The following is a 27,032-nucleotide window of genomic DNA, read 5'->3' as shown; positions in this document are numbered from 1 at the left end:
ATTTGACTAGTGTTGGGCCCATCAAATGGCAGAAGCATTTAATCACTCATGGGTATGTAATTAAACAGCGGTTTTGTATACATAAGTGCTGTTTAATTACATACATGTTAGAACATACCAAGTAATTCCAGTGACAATATCTACTATGTTACTGTATGTTCACCTAACCTCCAGACAACATAGCAGACTCAGTAGATAGAAAATAGCAGGAACTTGTTTACAAACCAGAAACAGACAAGCAAGACTCCTGGTGCGTTTTCGGTTGAAACGTGCTTGTTCTTCATTTGGTGAAATAACTAGAGGTGGGTTGGACAACCAGAAATTGTGCTCAAGTGAGAGGAGCATTTCTTCAAAATAACATTAACCAAGTAGAATTGAAAAGTATGGTGCTGTAAAAATGACAGCACCAAAAGTACAACTTCTCCCTAAAATGTTACTCAAATAAATGTAACTGAGAAAATGTAATATGTTACTGCACCTTTCTGTGTTCCACACTATTAATTCTACCACACTAGTAATTAATCCAAGCATTAGCAACTTACTAATGCTTTTTAATGACAAGCTCTGAAGTTATGTTTGGAGTTTCTGTAAAAATTACTTTTCTTATAAATGTTTAATTAATTATGCTTCGTTTCTGAGACATAAATACATTTTAAAAATACAAAAAATCTATTACTAACTACAACTAATTTCATAAAAAAACTAAATAAACTTGCATTAATCTCAAACTACAAAATAAAATGTAAGCAAAGATTTGTAATGTATAAAACATGTAAGTAGCCACCTTCAACATGACAAAATGAAAATAACATTTAGTCATTATTTTTATTATTATCCATGCAAATAAAATAGTCTATTAAAAATCTTGTCAAAACATAATCTGATTAAACTAGAAATAATTGTACAATCTGCCTGTGTTCAGTCATGAGCACAACTTCAAAGGTTACACATTGATATGAAGTACAGAAGCCAGGGTTTCCCCTACCATTCTTCTGAGGTGCCGGGGGAGCAACCAGAGTTAAATGTGCCAAATTTTATTTTTGTGGCAGCAGTTTACTCTCCTGCAAGTATCATCAGGAGTAACTGTTATTTCTGTTAATAAAAGAAAATTCAAACTCAAAATACCTCCCAAGTGAAATTAAATCAGGGGTACACTGATTGTAGTTTTCTGGCCTTTCACCAATATTTAAAAAACATGATTTTGGCCTTTCTATATTAAATATAGCAAAAAAGATGCAAAATTGGCAACAGTAGGCTCGCTATCCAGCCCTCTCTTTGAGACTTGTGTTGGTAGAAAGATCTGTGGATAAGATCATTTTCACATGTAAGTATTGACCGATTGTCGATCACCCAAAATTAAAGAAACTGTGGCTGATAAAGCTTTTAGAAAAAAGAGAAATCCACACATCAGTTGAAGGTAATACTTGGCTAATTTTACCAAACTGAACATGTTTATATAGGTCTGGGCGATAAAACAATAATGATAGCTATTGCGATAAACACGTGATCAATGTCAATAGAAAATACATCTGATACAATCTTGATAATGTCACTGGACTTTGATCCAGAACCACATGGCATTCTGGGGGATGTAGGCAGAGGAAAGGCTCTAGCCCAGGGGTCTCAAACTCCAGTCCTAGAGGGTCGCAGTCCTGCAACTTTTAGATGTGCCTCTGCTGCTCCACACCTGAACAGAATAATTAGGTCATTAAGGCTCTGGAGAACTGATCTACACAAGCAGGAGGTAATTAAGTCATTTCATTCCGGTGTTTTGTACCTGTGGCACATCTAAAAACTGCAGGACTGCGGCCCTCGAGGACTGGAGTTTGAGACCCCTGCTCTAGCCAGTCAACGTCTAAGGTTACGTTCACACTGCAACCTGAAGAAACCCAAATCTGATTTTTTTCCATTGTCTGTATCTGATCTTTTCATGACAGTGTGAACAACACAGATCTGATTTTTACAAATGTGACTTCACTCTCACTTGGTAAGTGTTCCTGAGTCCACTTCCTATCTGATCTTTTCAAATGTGACCTGTGTCAGTATGGCCAGGTTGCATTCATCCAGCCTTTATGTCACTGATACTCAACAAACGTCTCTGTTCTGCATCCTGATACGCGGAAGCAGGAAGAAAAACAGCAACCATGGATTAAGTTGTCAATGTGCTGGCTCCAGTTGGACAACAACTTTAAAATAGCAAAACATGCTTACATCCCCAAACACAAAAAAAATCGGATTTCACAAAAAAATCGGAATTGAGCATTAAGGCCTGCAGTGTGAGCGTAGCCTAAGAAAGGTTTGTGAGGTCATCTGACTCGTGCAATCAGTGGTTAGCTAGCAAACATTGATTGCTAGCTAACCACTGATTGCTAGAATGGTGCACATAGATGTGCACCATGCGCAGCAGCAGTTTCATGTTGCCTCCAATGTACTCTTCACTCCTTGGCAGTCTGCGTGTGCTTGAAGCAGATTCAATGCAGACGTCTGTTAAGACACATCCCTGCAAAGGTATATTTTCAGAACCGCACACAGATACTCAGTGACGTACTGGCTTGCATAGGAAAATGCCGTGCAAAAAACCGCAATCACATCGAACTGTTCACTATGCAACACTAAGCTGATAATGTTGAGAGTCAGGGCGGCCAGACTCAAGGACGCGCAGCTACACTGCTGCTCTCTCTGTGCAGCACTGACACCAGGCTGCCCTGGTGGAGAAGAAACGGGGCTAGGCGCCCAACTAGCTCATCATGTGGGAGCAGTTTCAAGTTTCGCCACCATGGCCCATAACTACTTAAAATAAAAAGAACAGGGTGGAGTGAAAGGAAATGAGTACAACAGCATAAGAGAAATTTTGTATAAAACAGGAAAGGTTATGTCACCAGTTTGGCAGTATTTGGATATTTAAAGCAAGAAAATAATCTATAATTATCAATAGCCACTGATATGAAATTTTTATTTTCAGCCATATCATTCAGCTTTATTATATCCATAGAATACAAAGTTATTAGCAGACGATAAACATACCTTTTGTTAAATTTGTTTCTGTTTTCTCTGTGTTAGTAAAGATGGTCGAGGCTGTCCACATTTACCTCAACAGTTGGGGGCGCTAAGTCCACCAAAAGTGCAGTAGACTTCTGGACTTGGCAACAAACGAATAGAAGACCAGATCTTATGGCTGTTTGGATATTTTTCCTGTAGGCTCATGATCAGTCAATCAAGCAGAGTGACATAAACGCCCACTCTCTCCAACTTCTCCACTACCCCCCCCCCTCCATGTAACCATATAGTAGTATGGAAGCTATGAATTTGTAGACAGTGAATATATTTATAGTATAACATTGCATGTCAATGATATGAGCATTTTCAGTTTGAACAATTTTAGATTGCCAAACTCAGGTCTGTCTGGCTACCTGTTAGCCTAAGACTGCTTTTCTACAAACGCCAGTGACATTACACCTTTCCAATACAGACAAGGGAAGTATTATTGATAATAACTTCATAGTGTTTGCCTTCCAAAAGTTCCAACTATCCCTTTAATAGAGAAATGGTTCTTGAAGGAGAGCCACTAATGAACTGAAGTAAAAAATTTGACCACCAAAGCTACCCTACATAATTATTTTTGACTATTTGATCATTTGCCTATTTGCCTTTCCTAGTAAAAAACAGTAAAAATAAATAAAAAAATAAATAAATTCTGACCGACCTGAATGCATCACTTCGTGCTCACATGGCCACATGTTACCCATCACACAACAAGTAATAAACGAGTGAACGTAAAGTGGCGTTAAACAAACGTCACACCTGAGAGGCAGGTCGTTCCTCTGGTTCAAACACCTCAGCGATTTGGTGGTGACACAGTGACTGCAGCGTCATGGTCAACCTTTAAAGTCACTAATGCGCTGGGAGCGGGGTTTGCTTATTCCTGCACACCAGATGTTAATGGAGGGCTCCAGTGAAGTTCAAGTGCCAAAAAGCGAAAGCTGCTGCTGAACGCGGAAATACGCACAATATCTAACAGCAACACGATTATAAGTGAGTGAGGACATGCTGGAAGTGTTAGAGTATGAACTAGTGGATTTGCAAAGTGAACGTTTACGGGCCCAAACCCCCAACTCTATCAAGTATGAAGGAAAAAAGCTAATCCGGTTCGTTCCCCTATGGAACTCCGTGTTAAATCCATATATTTTTAACTCTCTTTCTTTAATAGACATGTAGTGAGTTTTACAAACAACTTTGGTTAAAATAAAGAATTTTTACGACAACTATATAATTCGGCGTCCTTAAAACAAGATAAAGCTTGCAAAAACGTACTATTTTTTTACAAAATCTCCCTTAACTCTAGGTATAACACAGGGATAACAACTTGCCATCTTAGCAGCGTTAACATACATTAATGTTGAAATAATCCTCCTATAACGTGCAATTTAAAAATAATTTCTACCCCGAGCTGTCACAGAGGATGAATGGCTGCTTATAAGAAAATAAACATACGTATACAGACGTGCACTTTTTAGTACAAGCAAGATAGGGTTAAATTTCAGACATTTTGAATGTAATTCCACCGGACATAAAGATGTTTAACCTTACTGAAAGCATTTAGCCTAGAAAAAAAACATTCAGTCCATGTGGCTGGTATATATATTTAAAATGTCCCTTTCAAAAGAAGCTGTCATTGGCTAAATAGTCATAAAAAGCCCCACTCCCCCTTAAAAAGCGAAACGTACCGCATATGCACCACGAAGCTTGTATCCAGAAACGAATCGGTGTCCTACTGGCCGTGCATTCCACCTCAGCTGGATCCAGTGTTGCTCTCCGTGGGCCAAGCTTAACGGGACACAGCGCCAGCCTCTAACCTGAAATGACCCGTGCCAGTGCAAATCAGGCGAGGGGCTACACCCGCGCGCGTGTGCCTTGGCGCTGCGGAACGCGTGCGCGACTACCACGGTTCGTGACGGCCGAGAACTTGAACATGGAGCCGAAAACAAGTCATGAAGAAATTACAAAAAGAGGAAGAAAAACACGACGAGACAGCACTAAGACTGAATGTTGTAGCACAAGAAGTTGGCGCTGCGGGGAATCCGAGAGCTGGTTCAAGGGCAGGAACAAAGCCTCGCCCTAATTACAAACTCCAAAGTACTTTCTTTTTTTCTTTTTTTAAGGGTTTTTTTAATGTCTGTTTTTCTCTATAACGGTTGATAGCAGTAAGACTATTTGACTGGTTAGGGTTAGGGTCTTATAAAATAAAAATTATGTCTCAATATTGTTGGTCTTTGACCTACATGGTTCTGACTTGTTTACAGATTTCTGTTGAATATGCTTTTTTCTTTCAAATTGTTTTAAGGATTATTATTACACCAATAGAAGACAAGAAAATTTAAAAAGTGTTCAAATTATTTTATTGACGAAGAAAAAAGAGATCCGAACTAGGATGTGACAATATATGAAATAGTAACTACCCCCTAATCCTAATAACTGGTTGTTCCACCCTGGGCAGCAACAACTGCCATCAAGTCTTTATAACTGGTAATAAGTATTTCCCATTACTGTGGAGAAATTTAGTAGTAATAATCTTAATTCAGATACATTGAAAGACAAATCATTTTGTAGTCCCTTCTCCACTTTAACCAGATCTGCCACAGTCAGCCCTGGTCAGATTTGTAGATCCTGCTCAGTTCTAACTTCCTCCTCCATGTTTTAACCATTCCAGGTGTAGTACAAGCCAGACCAAGCTGATTACGAGTACCAATCTCCCTGACACTGATTTGCTGTAGCCCCTACAGCAGAGAGAAAGAAGACTGAGATGATAGATTATATGGTAGTTCACACATGTCTAAGCAAAACCTTCGTAGAAAGGTTGCAAGTTGTTCAAAGTGGTTCTGCAAAGCTTCTGTCAAAACCCCACATCCCAAATCTTAACACGTGGCTCCAATAGTGATGCAATTGCAGTTTATTTATTTATTTATTTTCAATTTATTTTAGAGAAATTTAAGATTCTTTTCTCGACCTGGAGAACTCTTCTTGGACAGGCACCCCACTCTATCAAATGGGGTCTGTGCCTGTGTGTTATAATAACAATGATAATACATCTAATTTGTATTGCACCTTTCAAAACAGAATTGCAAAGTCCTTTACATTACATAGCAAAATCAAAACCCACAAAATACACAAAATAAACATGCAGAGAATCAACGTTAATCAATCGAGAATCAAAAGTTAAAAGCCAACCTATATCTGAGTTTTTAAGATAGATGTAAAATAGGACATTGAAGAGGCTAGTCTAATTCTAAGTGGCAGGGCATTCCATAGAAGAGACGATCTGACCATAAAAACTCGATAACCCTTAGTCGATTACCTCTCTCGGCACAGAAAGTGCCTAGAGGGGTCAGATGGCTTAAGAGGTTGGTGATGAGGAGATTGTTGAAAGGAGTGAGCAGCTCAGAAATATAAGATGGAGCAAAAATCATTAATTGATTTAAAATCTAACTTTAAAATCTTAAAATCAGCTCTAAACATCACAGGTAACCAGTGCAAAAAGGCAAGAGTTGAAGTACCTCGTTCTCATGTGGCATCACACTTCCAGGAACTTTGGAACTAACAGCCGTCTTGGCAGTCAGCCGTTTTCTTTTTGTTGGTCTTGAAACCATCAATCGTCTGTGCTTCACGCTGCACTTGCCTCCTAAACAGGCATGAATCACTTCCGGTTCAGATGTGTAGGAACTATATATGGATTCTAGTGAGGACTCTAGCTGCTGTGTTCTGTCCTAATAGAGACAACTGAGGGCTTTTGAGGCAGACCAGTAAATAGAGAATTTGTAGTAATCAAAATGACATGAGATAAAAGAATGATACAGGGTTTGAGCATCAGAGATAATCGATCTTATACTGAAAATATTCCTAATAAAAAGCAGTTCTGTTGATATTATTTAAGTGTATGAAGAAACTCAAATGAGAATCTAAAACTACTCAAAGGTTCTTACCTCTTACGGTTTTAAATCTGTGAAAAAAATTTAGCTCCTCTGCATTCTCCCAGTGCTCCCTATGCTAACTACAAACAACCAATCAGAGTCAGGAGGAGGGTCTTAGTGCTGTCCATCACCCTCCTGCTCATCTCCCCTCCCTGCTATGCTGCCGCTGGCCTGTTGTGAATGCTCGAGCTAGTTAGCATAACCCCCAATAACGACAGCTAACTGGTTTTCAGGTAACGAAAGTTGTAATTTGTTTCTCTGCCATTTGCACATTTAGCAGCATATACATGAGATTGACTGACGTATGTCATGACGTGGTGACAGCTATAACAAACATGTGAAAAACAGATTTTTTATGTAAGTTACATACTGCACCTTTAAGTGAGATCAAAAAATTGTGAAGCAAGTCTGTTAAACTGATCATCAATGTGGAAACTACCTAATAGCAAAACTTTTTTACAGTTAGTTGTAATGATTGAAAGAAAGTGACAAATTCTGTTAAAAAGTCACCTTTAGAATATGAAGGCAGCATAACAAGCCAATAAAAACACTATGACTATAAGTAAAAGAGACCTAAAGTGCAAAACAAGGGAAATTACCTACAGAAACAAGAATATATTTATGTTTTATTAAAGATAGAATAGAAATACCCCTCAGTGGGACAAAGGGTATGAAGAGACCACTGCATTGAACCCCATTGAAAACCTCCTGGTTATTCCACCAAATATAGATTTCTGAATTCTTCCTGAATTAAAACATTAGTATTGTTGTTTCTGGTCAGGATGCCTCCTGGACATCTCCCTGGTGAGGCTTTCCAGGCATGTCCCACTGGGAGGAGGCCCCGGGGAAGACATAGGACACGCTGGAGGGATGATGTTTCTCAGTTGGCCTGGGAACGCCTTGGGATTCCTCCAGAGGAGCTGGAACAAGTGGCTGGGAAGAGGGAAGCCTGGGCCTCCCTTCTGAAGCTGCTACCCCCGCGACCCGACCCTGGATAAGTGGAAGAAAATGGATGGATGTTTCTTAATGACTATCAACTGGGTTTCTTTACATTATTTGAGGTCTGAAAGCACTGCATTTTTTTTGTTGTTTTGACCATTTCTCATTTTCTGCAAATATATACAAAATCTTTGCTTGGAATTTTGGAGACATGTTGTCAGTAGTTCATAGAATAAAAATAATAATAATAATTTTACTTAAACATATACCTATAAAAACATCAGTCTAATAGCATAATTGCTTAAGTCCCATTTAAAAAAATAAAACTAAGGTAATTCTGCTATTAGGCTGATGAAAAGTAAAATCAGAAAAACTGATACTTTTAAGTGGTCTCTTCATTTTTTCCAGAGTTGCATATATTTGCAAAACATGTGATATTTTGCATTAAAATATCAGCCACAATAAATCTGGTGAAAAATCATCATAATTATATAAATCATAATAAATAGGGACATATTTAAAATAAAAACATGTGAAGCATGTTGAAAGACATGACCAATACAAAAGTAACAAAAATCTGCTCATCTTCTGCAGTTCCCCCTCGGTGCCTCCCACCCTCCCGACTCCCAGTGGTCTGTTCGATTATTGGCACATCAAAGTTCACCTGTATGTGAACATGGCCTTGAAAAGGGATCAAGAGTTGAGGGCAGAAAAGGGAAAAAAGAAGAGACAGAAGGGTGATGGTTGCATGTCGTTTGCAGTCTGTGACAAAAACCCAACATTTTACATGTGGTTATTCACAGATCAATCAACAATTTGCAGCTTTGAATGAATGACAAACTAAAAGAACTACAAAAGCAACAAAATCATGCAAAATGCTCCCATGTTCAACCTGTTATATCAGTCCTGCTTCACAAATAAATAACTTCAACAACATTGTTTAAGTCTGTTAATTTGAAAATAATATGCACCTTGGAGAAGCTGAAGAACTTCTGCAGAGTTTGAGGAGTTTGGGTTTTACAGTTTCTCTTAGTTGCTTTGCTGCATTTCTCACATCACTGTTAACATTTGCACACAACTGGTGCAATTCTCAAAATAGCTGGTACAAACTTCAAACCTCCAAAAGTGGGTCACTTGCTCAAAATTGATATTTCATATCTCAACGATGACACTGAAAGTGTCAGTGTCATCAAAGTTCTGACACCAGAAGTCAAATAGCTTTGTCATGTTTTCATTATGACAGTTCACTCTGTACGTGTTTTACAGTACAGAAAGGTCAGGTCCCAACATTATAAAGTATTAGCACAGCTAATTAGCACAGTTAGAATAAGTGAGGTCAGTGAGTAGCAGACATTGAATATAATGTTTCATTATTTTACTGCTGATGGTCTTTGTAGTTCTAATTTGTTCACAGAATTTTGCAAAAGCAAAGTTCAAACTTTTTTTTTTTACAATAACCATAAGAAACATCCGTTGTGTAAAGTTGTGCACAGCTGCAAACAGTTTCTTCAGTGAAAGCTGAGGTTCACCTGAGAGAAATGACTGAATATAGAAGAATTTTTCAGGAAAGAATGGTAAAGAATTGAACAAAATCTGCTTGATAGAGTTTGACAAGTAGATAAAAAGAAATTGTGACAAAAGTCAAATAATGAAATGAGAACCATTAGTTTTAGAGGGAATGACTATTCAGCATTCATAAGTATAGTTCATTTTGACTGACATATAAGCAAATGATTTAATGAAATTGAGGGTGTGTCAAACAAATACATCTGAAAACCACTTAAAGCACTGAATTAAACTTCATCGATGATACTTTACTACTTCAAGTCACTGTAGAAGAAAAAGCTTTATATAAGTTAATGTATCTTGTTGCTTATTAATATGAAGGACCAGTAAGGTTTTTGTTTCTGAAAACATCTAAATTCTTTGCATCTGTTCAACCTCTGGTAAAATGTCAATGCTTATGTTTTATTCCAACTCGTTCTAAATCTTTATGTTTTCCAACTCTAGCATGTACTGTCAGACCTTAGTGTTAAGCCTGATTTTTTATTGTTGAAAAAAATTCTAATTGTCTTCTTGCATTCTTTTTGAGTTTTGGATATATATTGTATCTTGTTATTCATAAGTTTCATACTACAAGTTGAAAGATTTTGGTGAAATTACAAGGTAATATTTAACATGCAAATACACATTTATTTGTTTTATTATATGAGATTTGAATATATACATCTTTAACATTTGCAATTATCAGTTTTACAATTCCATACATGACAAAAACACTTTGGATCATTATATAAGTCCATCTAATTTGTTTCTACACTTGAAGCCATTTAGCTAACTAGAACTGGTGAGTTTGTATTTTGGAAAAATGTTTTATGCCAAAACCTTTTTTTCAATATACATTTTCTTAAAACTGTATGTTCACTGCAGTTTCCTAAATTTGAGGAAAAGCTTGCCAACTATGATATAAATTTCATAATATTCCATGGACAAAACAGAACAATTGCACAAAACAGAAGGGTGAAACTTAAAGGATTTAACTGCAATAAAGTACAGACAGGTCCTTTAGTTGTAAAAATAGGTTGACACCAACAGAGTGGTGTGCATCATTTTTGCTCTGGTTCCACAGGTGGGCTCACTCCAAGAGAACAGCCTGTCCTGTCCTTGCCCTGTTCCTGACAGCTGGTTAAAGATCTTCCAGTGCAGCGGAGATGATTTCTCCTGGCATGTTTTGGGTCTGTCTTCCAGCCAACCATATTAAACAGTGTACGAAAAACATGAGGTGAACATTATATAGACATCTTATTAAGCATATCTGTATTATTTTTATTTTAATTTAGATGTTTTTTCAGTGTTTTGTGTTCGGAGGAGGCATGAGGGATCAGCTGCTAGATCTCTGTAGCTGTTGAGTACTTTCCATTGGCTTACATTCATTTTATTTACTGCATTTATGCTTAATCCTTACCATTACTACTCCATTCCTAATCCTAACCTCAACCAAAATTTTATTCACATTATACCCATAAATCTAACTAGTAGATTTATAGGTATAATTTATTTTTATTACCCTAAAATAAAAATAAAATTCAGGAGGACTGAGAAAAGATGCTCACTTTACACAGATGACCTCGCTTTGTTAGTAAATTGTGAAAGTGGTGCTCTATATGTAGCATATACACATATAGTACACACCCACACAGTATGTCTACCTTACATTGACTTCCATTCATTTTTATTTATTTCTGCAGCCTAACTCTGACCATTACCCTAAACCTAACCTAACTTTATTTACACCTTAGTCCTAAGCCTAGTCTATAGTCAATCAATCAATCAATCAATCAATCAGTCAATCAATATTGATACAATAATCATACTTTCTTAATCCCAAAGAGAAATTACATTGCATTCTTGCACAGCCCGGCTGAAGAAACACAAAGAGACACATAAGACTTGGGTAGACAGGCTGAGGCTGCAGCCATCGTGACAGACGCCACCCTTTCATGAGATGAGAAAACACAATACATTAGGTGAAGGCGGATTTATTCATAACCCCAAAACTGCCATTCTTCTTAAGAGGTCCAGTCTTTGGGCCCCATACGGAGTAGTCGGTCTCTACCACAACATAGTATTTTTTGAGAAAATGGACCTTAGGCCCCACACGAGAAGAAAACTCCTCAGAGTTCAAATCTGACACAGCAAAGTTAACTCTAGCTGCATCAAAAGCCAAGGGAAAGAGATCAGTTTTAAGACAAACCATGAAAGTGGACTGTGAAGGAGACTCTCTGATATGCAAAGGCAAGTTATTCCATTAGCAGCAGTTATTAGCAGCAACAGATAGGACTGACAAGATGCATGGAGGTGAAAAAGGTGAAGCAAGACTGTGAAAAGATTTGAAAATAAACAGAAGAAATTTAAAATAGACCCTAAAAAGCAGGCAGCCAGTGAAGTGAGACCAGTACAGAGGTTATGTCATTTCTCCTTTGAGTTCTTGTTAAGTCATGAATCGGTATTTTGAACAAGCTGTGGGTGCAACAGCAGTGACTTTCCCAAAGTGAGTTGCGGTAATCTAGATGAAATGAAATAAAAGTATGGATCATTGTTTCAAAATCCTCTAGAAGGAAGAGATTTCTCTGTTGCCAATTGGCCTAAATGATAAAAACCGCTCGTCACTGCTCTAATTTAGCAGTCCAATTTAAAATCACTTCCCACCTTAAAACCAAGATCAGCAATGATCTCTCACTATGAACAAGTTCATCAAACTGTGAAAGGGTAGATATTAAACTGCTGTGCTGTAAACATAGAACAGATTCTTTAAAAGTCATTACAGCATTTTCCTGTAATGATTTGCTTCAGTGAAATATTCTTTTGGGTTTGACATACTCTGTAAGATTAAAGTTATAAAGAAATACTCCCATTTGTTCACACTAAATGCATGTCAGCACAAACTACAGGCTACGAAAATAAGAGTAGGTCTGTGGATCTTTTTAACAAAGTTGAAAATTTTGTAATGACCTTATCACTATTTAATACCACATCAGATATGAAATCTGAGAACTGATCTAAAAGTAGAGTAAGGACCTGGTGATCTATACAAAACAACAATCAGACATTTTAGTACATAGCAATTTGGATGTCAAAAAACAAAGGTGAGATATTTAAAATCATTAGAACTATGATTTAAATATGTGTATGAACATAGCCTTTGGTTCCCTAGTTTTAGCCTCTTTTCAGTTTGTTTTCATTCTGTCTGTTGTAGCATCTTCCTAGGTGATTTGCCCAATTAATTATTTTATTATAGATTTGTCACAGATTTTGGGAAACCTTTTTAATATGTATGTATACACTGGTTTTGTTTATGCCTAATATACTATTGACATATTTAATGATATGAGACATTTCTGCCACTAAGTGAACTTTATAAAACCTGAATGATGCCTAGAATAAAGTTCAAATATGACTGGAAAGAATAAGTAATGACTATACTTGGAAAATGTCTAACTACTGTAGTAGTTTCAGTTTAAAACAAATCACAGATTTAAACAAAACTATTTTATTTAAGTTTACTCGCAAATTTTAAATATCCATTAAGCAAACACTGTCATTGTAATTATTGGTGCTCTTTTTTCCCAGCTCAAGAAAAGTAACAAAAAATAAATAAATCTAATCACTTAAGTTTGATAACAATACCAAGGAACCATGTTATAATTTCTCTAAAAAATACATGCACAAGTTTAGGTGAGTCTGCAGTTAGTAGAAAGAGTTTACAGACTGTAATGAATGAGCTGTTGCACCTGGAGGACACAGAGGAATCGAACCACCCAACAAGAGGGCTTTTGGTTGGAACAATGGAAGGGATCTGTCATGCCTGAAGCTACACGCTTGACCCACATGCAGAAACACAATGAATCAGATAAATCAAGTTTATTGTTTTTCTTTTCAAAGAAAACAGATGAAAATTTGGGTGGGGAAACGTCTTCTGGAAAGGGCTGGATCGGGATCGTCTAAGTGCTGGGTGCAGGAAGGAGGAGAGGTAAGTGTATTGTAAGCTGGAACCAAACGGGTTCTGTAAGGAGCTTACTGGGTGAGGTGAGGTTCGTCCGCCGGGGTAGGGGGGGGGGGGGGCCCCTAGGTGGATATGGAGTCTTGAAGGCTGGGTGTAGGGTGGAGGAGTCCGGTCCGGGATCCGGGGGTTGGGTGGATCTTCCGAGGTCGCGGAAGGGAGACACGTAGAGGGCGGACAGGGGAGTGCTGGCGTCACGAAGGAGGGAATCCAAGGCCAGAACTGGGTTCTCACAAGCCGACTACTCAACGTCACAAAGATGCACCTGAAAACAGGAAAACAAGGAATGATTACTAAGAGTAGGATTATCGGACGAAGCTCATAGAAAATCACTCAGGGGCTCTGGGTACCATTACTGGTATAACACTCTGGCGCTGGAGAACCCGTCGTCCGCTCCTCTTATGCGGGCGATGATTGTGCCCATTACGCACCGGTGCACGGGAGCCGCCCTCCAACAAACCGCGACCTCATGGCTCCTCCTGGTGGAAAAAGACAGCTCCCCACAAGACTAGACCTCCAGCCTCCAACAGGATCCCAAATCTCCTTCAAATCAGTAAATGAAAACCACTTTACCAAAATATACTGGTTGTTTCCAGTCACTGAGGTCTAAAACTTGGAAGAAATACAAAAAGGCTGTAGGAGGGAAACATGTCAACAGAGAAGACATCAGCAGCTTCACAGAACTCAACCAATCAAAAAATTAAAAGATAAACTGGCACGTAAATCATTTCTCTTTCTATGGTGCAGAGAAGGCAAGTTTTATCATCACTTATAAATACATTATCTCATGATTGATCCATCACACAACCTTTACTTTAACTTGGATGTTTAGCACATTATTTGTAATTTGGATGTTCTCCATAACTTCATGATGATATAACTGATGATTTGTGAGAGACGATAGATGGTAACATGGGTCCATAGGCTGAATCAAGTGGTGATTGCATCATGATCATCTTCTGAATTTATTTATTTCACTCATTTCTGCACACTCTACTGAAAGCAGTTCTGCAGCCATGTTGGATTGAGTGACCCATCATCTTAGCAATCATGTTGGATGATGTGTTTCTTTTACAGGTCTTAGTTAGTTAGTCTGATCCATGATCTGCTTCCATGTGTTTTTTTTTGTATTTGTTGCAGAATTATCTGGAAGCATGTGGAGTTCTCTACATAGTGTTTATAAGATCCCTCTGATGAACAAAGTTAATACAGATGAATCTGACCCGAATAAATCAGAAATTAAAGAGGAGAAAACAAAGAAAATATCTGACTGTAGCATTTTGTTTTGTAGTGGTGAACTTTATATTCCATGAATTTGATTGATTTACAGTCTTTGTCTGACCAGCTTGTTTAATACATTGTTTATCGTGTAATATAAATAACTTATATCATAGGCCACACCCTCTGAAACAGATGTAAGACATGTGACCGCATGCTGTGTGGTGCTTAGCATTTGTTAGTCATCAGATGTATTTTGCTTTCATGCCGTCTCCCATGCTGCCTTGGTCCAGTGTTCCTCCGGTCCATCCCAGGTTTTTGTCATCGTCTCCTCTTTGTCCTGTTGTCTCTCTCTCTCCATCTGTTTAGGACTAACCTCCAACCTTAAAGGTCTTGCTTCTGCTTTCATCAACTACATCCTGCCCACCGGACATTTTGGGTTGAGACGGTAGTGGAAGAGGAAACCAAGGTACCAGGTAGAGTAGTTTCATCTTTGAGAATTTTGAGACATATTTCTCTTCATTATTTTTTTCTCTGTCTTGGGTCACTAGAACATAAAGACGTCCAATTTTTTATCTCCAACATTCATCGTCTGAAAACAAAGATCTGCAAAGAGCCTGAGAAGCCTTTGGCTCAGTATCTGCCTCAAAAGTGAAACAACATGAAGGTTTTACATGCTAAATTTTATATTTCAAAGCATTCAAACATAATCACATCTTTCTAAGGCTAGAGTAATTGTTCCTTTCAAAAGATGGCTCTGACCAAGAATTAGATTAATGTGTTCTGTGTCCACCAGACGCCGGCTTCAGAAGGCATTCTTCCCGTTCTTGTGGTCTGACTGAAGTACCATCCAGCCATGGTGAAAAGAAACAGTGATGCTCTGGCAGCTGACCTGGTGAACCCATCTTTCTCTGATCTCTTCCACCTATAAATAAAGTATCTGTGTGCAGCTGAGTGCCCACTCCCTCCAGCTACTGGGGCATTTAGTTCTGGCAACTGTCAAGTAATGTTACAATCAACAACAAGAAACCAGTGAACACACACAGATACACACACACGAACACCCCCAGTCACATGAACATATATACCTACACACGCACACAGAGAGCTTGCTTTCAGATTAGCATGTTGGTGAACAGGGACTAAGTGAGCTGAGTGAGCTGAAGTTTGCAGTTGCGGTGTTTCCATTAGATGAAAAATTAAATTAAAATCACACCTGAATAACCTCGTTCACACAATAGATCATAGGTCACGAAGGTAAACGGTTACATGAGATATATTCATTATTCATTCATGGTGTCATCATCATCTATCAGCCAATCAGCGGAGACGTTGGTGTCTTATTCAGGTGTTGGAGCAACAAGCCCCGCCAACTTGGGGCATGGCTACATATGCAGCATTTTGGGGAAATTGTAGTTGGTGATTTTACAGATTCAACATGTTGGAATGACACAAAACTTTTTACGAACTGTGATGCTGTAAAAAAACAGAAAAAACCATCATCCTCCTACTACTTCCTGTTGTCTTCTGCAGTTTTACAAAAGATGTCTCTCAACAACTTTTTATCAAGTTTTTTTTTAATTGGTGTGTTTCCACTAAGCATATTTATTATTATTTTTGTAATCTCAATTTGTGCAATTTTATGGTGAATAGAAACTTAACTAATGTTACAACAAACATGGGAAGCAGCACTGATCAAACTGCACAGCAAAACAAGGCGGCACAATGAAAACTCACATTTCCTCTCAACAATCATCTACAAGGAAAGCTCTTCATCCTAGAAAGAGCAATGCATAATGCAGGACAATAAACATTACACTTGGTCAAGATTTTCCATTTATAGTCAAATATTAAACTGAAGGTGTTTTTTATAGGATCTGTGCCATGCTTAATCAGTTACCCCTGAGACAGCAAGGAGCAGCAGCTGAGGTTAAAGAAAGATTTGCTGAACAGTCTGAATGGTGAGATGACACACTATGCAAGCAGAGAGCAATGCAAAACTCTGGAAATGATCTGTGGAGATGAGAAGATTATACATGAATGATACGGTTCATTGCTTGTGTTCTTACTTTGCATTAGCAGCACGGAGGAAATGCAGAGAATTGGGATGTGGTTACAGCAGAGGGAGGACAGAACATGGGGATGAGATCTGGGGAGAAACAGGAGAGAGAGGGGAGGCTGACCGCACGAGGGAATCCTGTGGATGAAGGTAGACATTCTAGGTTTTGTGGGTATGGTAGAAACATAGATTATTGCAACGTTATATGGACCCACCTGGTGGTGCTGTAGAGATCTACTAGTCCACTTGTACTGTTGTGGAGAACAGACACCATTTTGGATCAAGATCACAAGAATCCTTTTAATCTGTTTGAGGATTTTGCTCTGTCCAAAAATGCTTCAATAAATCTGTGGGCAAATATAACTTTACAGTAACTTAGTGCTAATTTGTTGATCATATGAGCTTTTTTTTAAAATTCTATTTTTCATTATGAGCTTTTCACCATGAGACTCTAGAAACCCCATGTTTTGGACCTGGGTCTGCTCATGTGGAGTTTGGGACTGAGCCTTGGCACCTGTCCCAGTTATTTCCTTAATGGTTCCAAGTTCAAATGCAGAGGCTGTAAACATGCCTGAAACAAAAACCAGAGTGTTATCCAACAGCGACACTGTAACAACTCCACAAGTTCTGCTTGTTAAGAATGGTTTGAATCCAAGCCCTCATTATCTCCAGGTACAATTATATTCCTGCACTCTCAAGGTTGAGCATAAATACTGATAATAGTGACTGGTTATCATTGATATTCTTCCAGAAAACAACATTACATTATTAAAAGAAGCATTAGTTTTATGTTTTTTTCACACAGAATGAAAGTTTTGTGGTCCCAATGTGTAACAGAAAAAACACACACCACTGCTACCACCAAGTGGTCGTATGTCAAAACTGCAACTCTAACTGGGGTAGAAAAAAAAGTGATCATAAGAGTTTTATATTTTTTGTTGCTCATTTCTAAAAGTCAAACTGATGCTTCACATATATATTAATTATACAAAATGATATATTCCAAGTGTTTATTTCTTGTAATTTTGATGGTGATGGCTTATAGATAATGAAAATCCAAAATTCACTGATTCAGAAAATAGGAATACTGTGGAATAATGAAATAGTGTAAACTCATGTTGTCACACCCTAACCAGCTTATTAACTTAAATCTGCTACAAAGGTTTCCTGAGCCTTTAAATGCTCTTAGTCTGGGTCAGTAGGACACAATCAAGGGGAAGACTGTTGACTGGACAGATGTTAAGAAGGTCATTGACAGCCAGAGACAAAGGCACAATAGGTTGTTCCTAAGGAAACTATTTGTTCAGAGTTCTCTATCCAGGCATATTCGTAGAAAGTTGAGTGGAAGCAAAATGTGTGGTAGGAAAAGCTGCACCAGCAACAGGGAGAACCTCAGTCTTGAGGAGATTGTCAAATAAAATCCATTCAAGAATTTGGGGGATTTTCACGAACAACTACTGCTTCTGTCTAGGAACTTTCCTAGGCAAGAACAGGTGCTGCGTTGCTGCTTGTCAGACAAAGATTAAATCATAATTCTGGACAACAAGGCAGTAGAAGTCTGATCAACTTGTAAAAGCTGAAAATCCCAACTTGGATAATTGTGTGTGCAGTTTAGGCTGCTGTCAACTAGGTACAACCATGTTTGCTTAAACAAGCTAATCAGAACACAGAAGTAAAGACAAGTCACAAATATGATAGGCCAGGGGTCCTCAACTCCAGACCTCGAGGGTCTGTTGTAGTGTTCTGCAACTTTTAGATGTGTTCCTGGTGCAACATACTTCAGTCCACAATCTGAATGACCTCCTTAGTGCAGGCAGGCCCTCCAGAATCCTGCTAATGACTCAGAGACATATCTAAAACTTGCAGGAGGCCTGGATCTGAGAGTCCCAGTGACAGACTGTCATCTGTTTATTTTACTGCCATGAATCTACAAAATGTACAAGTTTCACTTTCTGAAATGAGAGACAAAAAATATGGAAATTTTCAGAGATTTCATTTTTTGAAATGTACCTGTAATGTTAGTGTTAACAAGCCCTTAAAACTAAGTGAAATGCAGCATTTGCATGACACTAATTAGTACTGGAAGGGATGGAACTTTTGGCTCTAGTGGCCTTTATATCACTGTAGATTGACAGGAAAGTGGATTGTGAAGACAAAAACATGTGGCAAACGTCAGTGGACCGGGATTCGAACCTTTGACAGCTGTGACTGAGGCCTCTGTATGGGTCGTGTGCTTTACCCCTTCGCGCCCTAATCACTGCTGAAAAGTTGTGCAATTTTATTTCAACTATACTACATTGACAAGCACTTCCATCCCTTTCTTGTGCATGTTGAAGTAACTCTTAAATAAGATGTATCCAAGAGTTATGCAGGTTGCCTTTGTATAATTCTTCACAGAACAGCTGCAATTTACCCTGAAATCAAAAGGGCTTATGAAAGCATGACACACTTTTAATATTCTGTATTTGTTTACAATTTAGAAATGGTGTATCTTTTCCTGTGCGTCATCAAGAGGTACACTATAGAAGAGGAAGCCAGAGAATAAACGGGATGTTCTCTATAGCACCATCTGAAGTGTACTTTCTGTGGCAGGTTAATAAGATGAGATCAGTACCACTCAGAGCTACGACTGAACAATACTTGAGGAGCACATTGGCGAAAGAGGCATTACATGGCACCAATTCCCCTTGACTCCTGGAGCTGAAAGCTGACCACAAGCAATCTCCCAGAGCAGGTGTTAGACTGAACCACATCCTGGCATGATCCATACGAAGCTGACAGCTCTCCCTGAATGCCTGGCAGCATGATGAACCAGCTGTTCATCAATGGAAACAACCCAGAGTGGTTGACCCCAGGCCGGGCAGTGCTGATCAGAAACGGGCCTTCTATCCAACTACCAACCAATGACATGGCTCTGGGCCATATAAAAGCTTCTGTTGGGCCTTATAGCAAAGATGAACAAGCATGTGGGTCAATACATGATCGACATGTAAAAGGAAACCAGGAGTGCTACCAGAAGAGCCAACCTACTGTTTGACAGCTCGGTCAGCTAGGAATACAACACCAGACATACCAACCATGTACCGCCAGAATTAACTACAAGAAAGCCTATGACTTTTTCACATCAGACAAGACTCACAATCCAAGCAGTGCAGAAATGCCTCTAAAACAGTCCAACACATATTTGCAGGGTAAATGATTCTAACAGATATGCGTTCATGTGAACCGATCACCAACCGTCTAGTGAGGCGGTGGTGATCGGTTTCCACCACCGATCCAAACAAACTTCTCTACTGAATAACTGATAAACTAGGACTCTGCCCCAGCAGCAGGGGTAGAATCCTAGTTTGAACCAAGAGAATCCTAGTTTTGGTTTAAACTAGGATTCTACACCTGCTGACGGCCGAACTGCTTTGTTCATTGATCCAGAACTGTAAAAGTAACAGGTCATTTGTCTTTTCTTTGTTGCTATAGTTCTTTGGTCTAGTAACTTTCTTTGTTTTTCCTCGTGAGCCTTATCAACACTTGGTTGGCAGGCATTGAGGGTTTTTATGTGAAATTTGCATTTACAATATCTCAATCTGAGGTTTCTGAACATGAGAACGTTGCCTCTTTGATGGAACCACCTCAGTTGTTTAACCACTAGAGGGAGTAGTTGTTCAAATTTCTGTAACAGGATTCCCCCACACCATATCCAAGCCATTTTCAGGAGACTCTGCTGTATTGTGTCATTATCTTTCCTGTGCTATTGTTTCCCATGCTGCCCTCAGTTTGACCTCCTCAGCAAACCCAGATGGATTGTAAACCCAGTGACTGCTGACAGAGATAAGAAATCACACTCCGTAGGCCCAGCCCCGACAATCATCCATCTGCAGAGCGGTGTTGTTCTCAGCAAAAAGCTTTGAACAATATCCTTTACCTGGATCATTGTGGAAGGTGAGCAAGGAGCTCAGGTAAAGCTAAAAGCATCTCAGAGGGGAAGGAAATGTATGATCTGCCTGAATCTGATGCTGAATGAGGAATGTGGACTGTTTAGATAAACTACCTCAGTCTTTTCACGTTTATCTGCAAAGGTTCATTCAAGGATCACAGCTAAACAGCTTTTCCCTTGACCCGTCCTGCCAGCCATCGCTCATTACAACAGAAATTCATGACATTTTCCACCTCGCCACAAGATGCCATAATCATTTCTGTATGATCAAGTTAAAAAGGGAATTTTTTTCCCCTCTTTTTTGATATTAAGGACTGAATTCTCAGGAACAAAAGGGGGAGTCAGGAATCTGTTACATTTTTACCAAGAGAAGTTCTGAGGAAAGGAAAATTGAACACGATCAACGACAACAGTTTAAAAGGAAGGGCGAGAGCATCTTGGTCTACAGGAACTGAGGTGGAAGGGCCAGCAGAAACAATCGAAGTTCACATCATGGCAAGTTCAGACAAACAAGCTGTCCCAAAGACCGAGATCTCAATTCTCTTTTTCTGATGAGGTCATCCATGGCCTTCGGTATCAGATCTGAACATGATACGGATTATATGTGGTTATTTGTTTAACACTGTCAGCCTGGACATCTGGGAGAAAGAACACACTATCACACATTGGACTGTCCAGCAAATATAGATGGTTTAATTTACTTCTGGTAAACTGACTCAACTTTGATAACTAGGCACAGACAAGAGGAAGATAGATCGGAGCAAACCTACTGATTAAACAGATCCCAAAACAATAAACCTGGAAAGCTAATGAAGACCCAAATCATTGCCTAGTTGCCTTAATTAGAAGAGAAAGATCAATCTGGACACTCTTTAATCACACATTTGGTGAATGTTTTGTCTAGATTGTGTATTACTTGAGTTTTGTAGTTCTTTAGGATACTTAAATACTGTTAAGCTCAACTGTTTATAGCCTGTTTTATTTCCACATTAATGGACAAAACAAAACTGGACAGATAAGAGAGTTTTATAGATAAATAACTGATCATTAATCACATTTGTGTATTCATTTTCGGCAAATGTGATGCAAGTTTGTTTTTTTTACATCATCTTTATATCTATTTCCAATTGGATGCGGCCATTTTCTTAAAGACCTTGCTTTTCTCTTATTTCAAGAAGGGCTTTCTACAACATGTATGACTATTATTTTATTCAATTTTTTCATGTATTTTTAATTAATATCGTTATATTATATATATTGTTATATTTTATCTACAAAATATATCAATGCAGGAACCTATTAGGTTTTAGAATATAAAAAAGTAAAAAAGAATTAAATATGTGAAACACTTAATTCCCCATGAACAGAGATGTAAAAAGATAGAGTAACATTAAAGTTAAGGATTAAGCTCTTTGTTGTCCAGCCAGTCCCAACAATCAGTGGTGAGAGCGACACGTTGGGCTGTTTGTCGTGTTTTCAGTTCAGCTACCTTCTAAGTACAGTGCCTTTAAACAGGTGGTTATGTTTGCTCTCAAAAAATAAAAAGTTAAAACCTGGCCCCATGAAATGCATTAACTCCCGACAGCCTTCACTATGCTTATTAACATCCTGTATTTCTTTAATCATGTTACGATTTTTCTGCGTTATCCCTTCCAGTTTTCTGTGTTCACATTCTCGCCTTTGTAGCAAACCAATCAGGTTTGGTTGAGAAGTTGACGCTGCTAACCTGAGCCTTCATGACAGACTCTGCTATTGGGGTGAAGCTTCACCATGTGTTGCTTAACCAGGGGTGGAGGTTAAGCAACATATATACAAGATTGATTGACAGCACGAAGACCCTCCTCCTGGCTCTGATTGGTTGTTTCTAGTCATCATTGTGATCACTGGGAGAAGACAAAGGAATTTGATTTTTTTCACAGATTATCTGCATCTTTCTATACTTTCATGACATAGTGACACTTTTAACAAATATGTAAAAAAAAAAAAAAAAAAATTCATAAAAGTTACAAACTGCAGTTTTAAGGAGCCTGTCAAATACATTCCAAAACTGAACCACATAAAGAACATTTTGAATCCCACATCTTGATGGAGGCCACACTACAACACTAAAAGAAGATCCATCTAAGTCAGAGGTGGGCAACTCCAGGCCTGGAGGGCCGGTCTCCTGCAACTTTTAGATGTATCTCTACTTCAACACACCTGAGTCAAATAATGAGGTCAATATCTGGAGAACTGGATTGCTCTTAGGAGGTGATTCAGCCTTTAGATTCAAGTGTGTTGGACCAGGGATCTAAGAGTTGCAGGACACCGGCCCTTGAGGACCAGGATTGTCCTCCCCTGATCTAAGTTATTAGTCAAATGAATGGAATACATTTTACGCCAATAAAAGCATTATTCAACAATTAATCATACATTGATAATTTATATGTATCCCTAACTTAAAGGCAATTTTCAAATTATAATCTGTCTTTGTTAATCTTGCTTTAATTTATGACATCTTCCTCTCTTCTAGGATTGTTTTAAATATTGCAACCAGAACCCAGAACTCCTTTCCTTCCTGATCAGTATGATGTGGGAGGTCCAGTTATTTTCCTGAGATTCTGGCTGACTCTCAGGAATCAATTTCCCACAGTCAAGCAATAGGTTTGAGGCGTGGCCTTGAAATACAACCGCAGGTATACATTCAGTTGAGACAATCACTCTGACTCTAATGCTATTTATAATACCAGAGAGGCTAAACTTTTGAATTTGAAGGAAAAATAGAAAAACCTCATCAGTTTGACCAAATTATTTAGGTGATCCTAAATGATCTAAAACAGGAAAGATTTAATCTGGTTTGATGTTTTTATGCTACACAAGCTGTTATCTGATGCTGAAGGCCAGAAGTGGGTTTTTCTTACAACTCTTGTGAATTTTCTCCAGTGTTGGGTCAGCTTCTCCGTGTCTCTGAGTACTGAGTGCTAACAGAGTGAGGAGGAGTGTGAGAATAATTGCGTGTCAGAGCCGCAAGAATAAAGGCAGCCTGGTAATCGTCTGGCTCAGCAGCAAATAGAAGCGATAAGGAGCACTCAGTTGATATGGTGTCAAAAAGAGGAGTTTCCTTCCTCCTTCCTGCCATCACTCTTCTCTTTCTCTGACTGTCTGCTGAGGAAGACACAGATAATATCTTCAAGAAGAAGAATGCCCACTCAGCCCTTAGTGCTGATAACATTATAATCTTTTTCCCGCTGAATGAGAAGAGTGTGGCATGGCTACATTAGGATGTCACAAGGTAGCAGTATAATGGCTGGCCCGTCTGCTTGTCTTTCAGCACAAAGAAAACAACTGTTTGAAGTAGAGTTGAGTGAATTGATCTAAAATATCAATACCACGTCAGTATCAGTGTCAGATTGATACTAATGTGATAAGATCAATGTTTTAGTTTCAGATTCCCTCTTGAAATTTTATTTTATTTTGAATTGTAGTTTCTCAACCTTAAAACAGACATTGTCTTGATTTGCTCTCGAATGAAAAGTTATTGCACTTTGTTTATTTAGAAAAATGCACACAATACATGTTATTATTTTATAAAAGTATTTTGTAGATAGCTATAAACTTTATCTGAATTCTATCCTAGATTTGAATAAAAATATTTCTAAGAAAACAATGAACCTAACAATGACCTGGAGGTCAGGAGTTTGATGATACATCAATCCTAAATGAAAAGTATCAGTATCAATATCGGAATTACTGGCCTGATATTTATATGGCATCAGAACGATACCAAAAAAAAAAAGCAGCATCACTCACCTCTAGTTTGGTCTTTGAAACTTAGAGGGACTGGCAATTATCTGAGAAAAACAGTGGTACTATTTCATGTTACCTTAGAGAAACTTTAGTCCAATAGAAACAATGCTTCAGATTGTTAATGAGCATAGCATTTTCATCTGAAAAAAAGAAAAAAAAACATTATTTGGCCACAAATGTTTCACATAAATCAAATATCCACATCAAGATTCTCTCATCCAGGCCAGTTTCGACATTATTTTGATCTTTTAAGTCCTGGAAAACTTTGAGGTGAGACCTCCATGCATTGGACTTGTTTGACTAGTACGACCACAGGATGCTCAAAAATGTGGAGATTCTTAGTCAACACAGTTTTTTTTTCTTAATAAGTGAACTAATTTTATAAAGAGTTTTCTGTCTTATATTAAAATGTACCTAATGGGAAATTAAAGCACGACAAAACAGATTAGAACAGAAGTAATCTGTAAGGGGAAAAATATATTTTCACAGCACTGTATTATAACAACAAGTCATATAATTATTACCAATGTCAAAAGATATGTCATAATGTTATTCTCCATCTGGAAGGCTACTAACAGTAAATGATGAGTCTGGATGTATATCTGATCTGGAGAAGAGGAAATATTTGTTAGACTGTGAACAGGTTGAACAGGTATAAACTCCCTGTATACCAGGAATTATATCAATGTAATTCCCCCACAATCATGTCTGAAAAGGAACATTTTCAGAATGACTTCTGGTGGCCAATTCTACAAAAAATCTCCACAGCAGCTCTGGAGGACTCCATTTTTAGAAACATCACAGAAGAACAAAGGTTTTCTCATTGTTTGTGACTCAAAGTGTACATTCCACTGTCATCAGCAGGATGAACCAGTGAATCAGTGTAGACACCATCATAATGTCCTGTTGCCATGACTAGACACTTAGGGGGGAGGGCCAACACTAGCTAGTGACCAAGTCTTTGACTGATTGTTGCTCCAGTTCAAATGTTTAAAAGGTGAACATAGTTATATGATGACTGTTTAATGAAATGTTAAAACCCAGGAAAATATCTTCTATATACAGTAGGATTTGATTCATGCTAACTTCTTTTTGTTTGGATCATGACTGAACCAGCCTGACTTTCTGATACTCAGGCTGACTTTGCTTGAGTATCAGCATGATACTGATAAAATAATCACTTTATTATTTTCCCAATAAACTGTTATAAGTTGAATTTGTAAGGTTCTTAGGGTGTTCTGGACCCTAGGCAGAAACACTTCTGTTTTGGATCTGTTAAACAATCTTTACTAACCACAATCATGAGTATGTGCCAGCAGGAATGGGGCTGCTGCTTCAGGTCACAATCTGGAGTTTTGACAGAGAGAGAGTCAGAGAAGAACATGTCAGTTTAAAGGGGATTGTTTCACTCCAACCGCCAGTTCAGCTTGTTGCACTAACTGCTGCAATGATCTGACTTTACCAGTGGAATGATCAATGTATCCGTAATTTGACCAGTGGTCGGGCAAACAGTCCAGGTGGAACACAGGACAGGTAAAGGAGGCGGAAACATCCAATATGCGTGGCGCAACATTCTGAATTCAAAGACTTGAAGCAGGCGTTGAAGGAACAGGCAGAAATCCAGTCAGAGAACAGGCAAAGGTGACGATCAGGAGGCAGAAATCATATCAAAATCTTAGTCCAATAGAATGTGCAACGTAGTTGGTTAATTTAAAAATGTACTAAATGGGGCGTGCCGTGGTGGTGTAGTGGTTAGCGCGACACATATTTGGAGGCCTTGAGTCCTCGATGCGGCCGTCGCGGGTTCGACTCCCGGACCCGACGATATTTGCCGCATGTCTTCCCCAGGGGGCTCTTTCACTGTGCAGACAGTGATTATAGATAGATTTCCCTGTTTCCTGTCAGCTCACTGTCATATAAGGGACACTAGAGCCCACAAAAGACCCGCTGGAGGGGTAAAAAAAAAACAACTAAATGTTCATGTCTGAGCATAAAGACAGACAATTAGTGACAATAAAAACTGCTACATCAGAGATGCACCAATGACAGCAGAAATGTTATTCAGAATGAGTGAAGTGGTACAGATGCCAGCATTGATGGTGTGCAGGCCACATGACACACTTCACCAGGCTGCATCCTCCTTTGTCTTTAGGGAACACGCCACACTTCAAACAATCCAACATGGTGAGTATCTCCAGTTTGAAGTTGGAGCGGACCTGATGTCCTTTGGAGCAGAGTAGATCAATCCTAACACACCACAGAAATGTCTCCATCAGGATAATCAGATCGTCCTTAAGATTGTGGGAAAGGGAAGATTGGGTCAAAAATCAACATAAAAATCTTACAATGTGATGCAGGCAAAATACAAACTGGTCAATATTGTATAGGCAGAATCTTAGACTACAGCTCAACTGAACCAGCCAACTACTAATAAAGTCAACCGATGATGAATATCTATCTATCTATCTATCTATCTATCTATCTATCTATCTATCTATCTATCTATCTATCTATCTATCTATCTATCTATCTATCTATCTATCTATCTATCTATCTATCTATCTATCTATCTAT

At 38.5% G+C, this 27,032-nt stretch overlaps 1 protein-coding gene and 2 long non-coding RNA genes across 5 annotated transcripts in view; all 3 read right to left on the bottom strand.

Annotated features, from left to right (window-relative positions):
- The window catches only part of thrb (thyroid hormone receptor beta), a 102,706-nt gene extending 97,641 nt beyond the window's left edge, over positions 1–5,065 (bottom strand). For 2 of the 3 annotated variants that reach the window (XM_032580913.1, XM_032580914.1), the window contains exon 1: positions 4,725–5,065. The gene's annotated coding sequence lies outside the window, so the exon portion shown is untranslated. The remainder of the gene's footprint in view (positions 1–4,724) is intronic. The other variant, XM_032580915.1, reaches the window with a different exon arrangement.
- Positions 5,066–13,310: 8,245 nt separating this feature from the next.
- Positions 13,311–13,514, bottom strand: LOC116730766 (uncharacterized). The gene is made up of 2 exons (XR_004341408.1): positions 13,483–13,514; positions 13,311–13,412 (listed from the first exon to the last, which is right to left on the bottom strand). It is a non-coding gene; the product is annotated as an uncharacterized LOC116730766 (long non-coding RNA).
- Positions 13,515–13,608: 94 nt separating this feature from the next.
- Positions 13,609–14,706, bottom strand: LOC116730765 (uncharacterized). Its single transcript, XR_004341407.1, has 2 exons — positions 13,815–14,706; positions 13,609–13,729 (listed from the first exon to the last, which is right to left on the bottom strand). It is a non-coding gene; the product is annotated as an uncharacterized LOC116730765 (long non-coding RNA).
- Positions 14,707–27,032: the final 12,326 nt, after the last annotated feature.

Source organism: Xiphophorus hellerii, chromosome 13, assembly GCF_003331165.1.
Source record: "Xiphophorus hellerii strain 12219 chromosome 13, Xiphophorus_hellerii-4.1, whole genome shotgun sequence".
NCBI lineage: Eukaryota > Metazoa > Chordata > Actinopteri > Cyprinodontiformes > Poeciliidae > Xiphophorus > Xiphophorus hellerii.
This window is presented reverse-complemented; position numbering and strand designations above follow the sequence as displayed.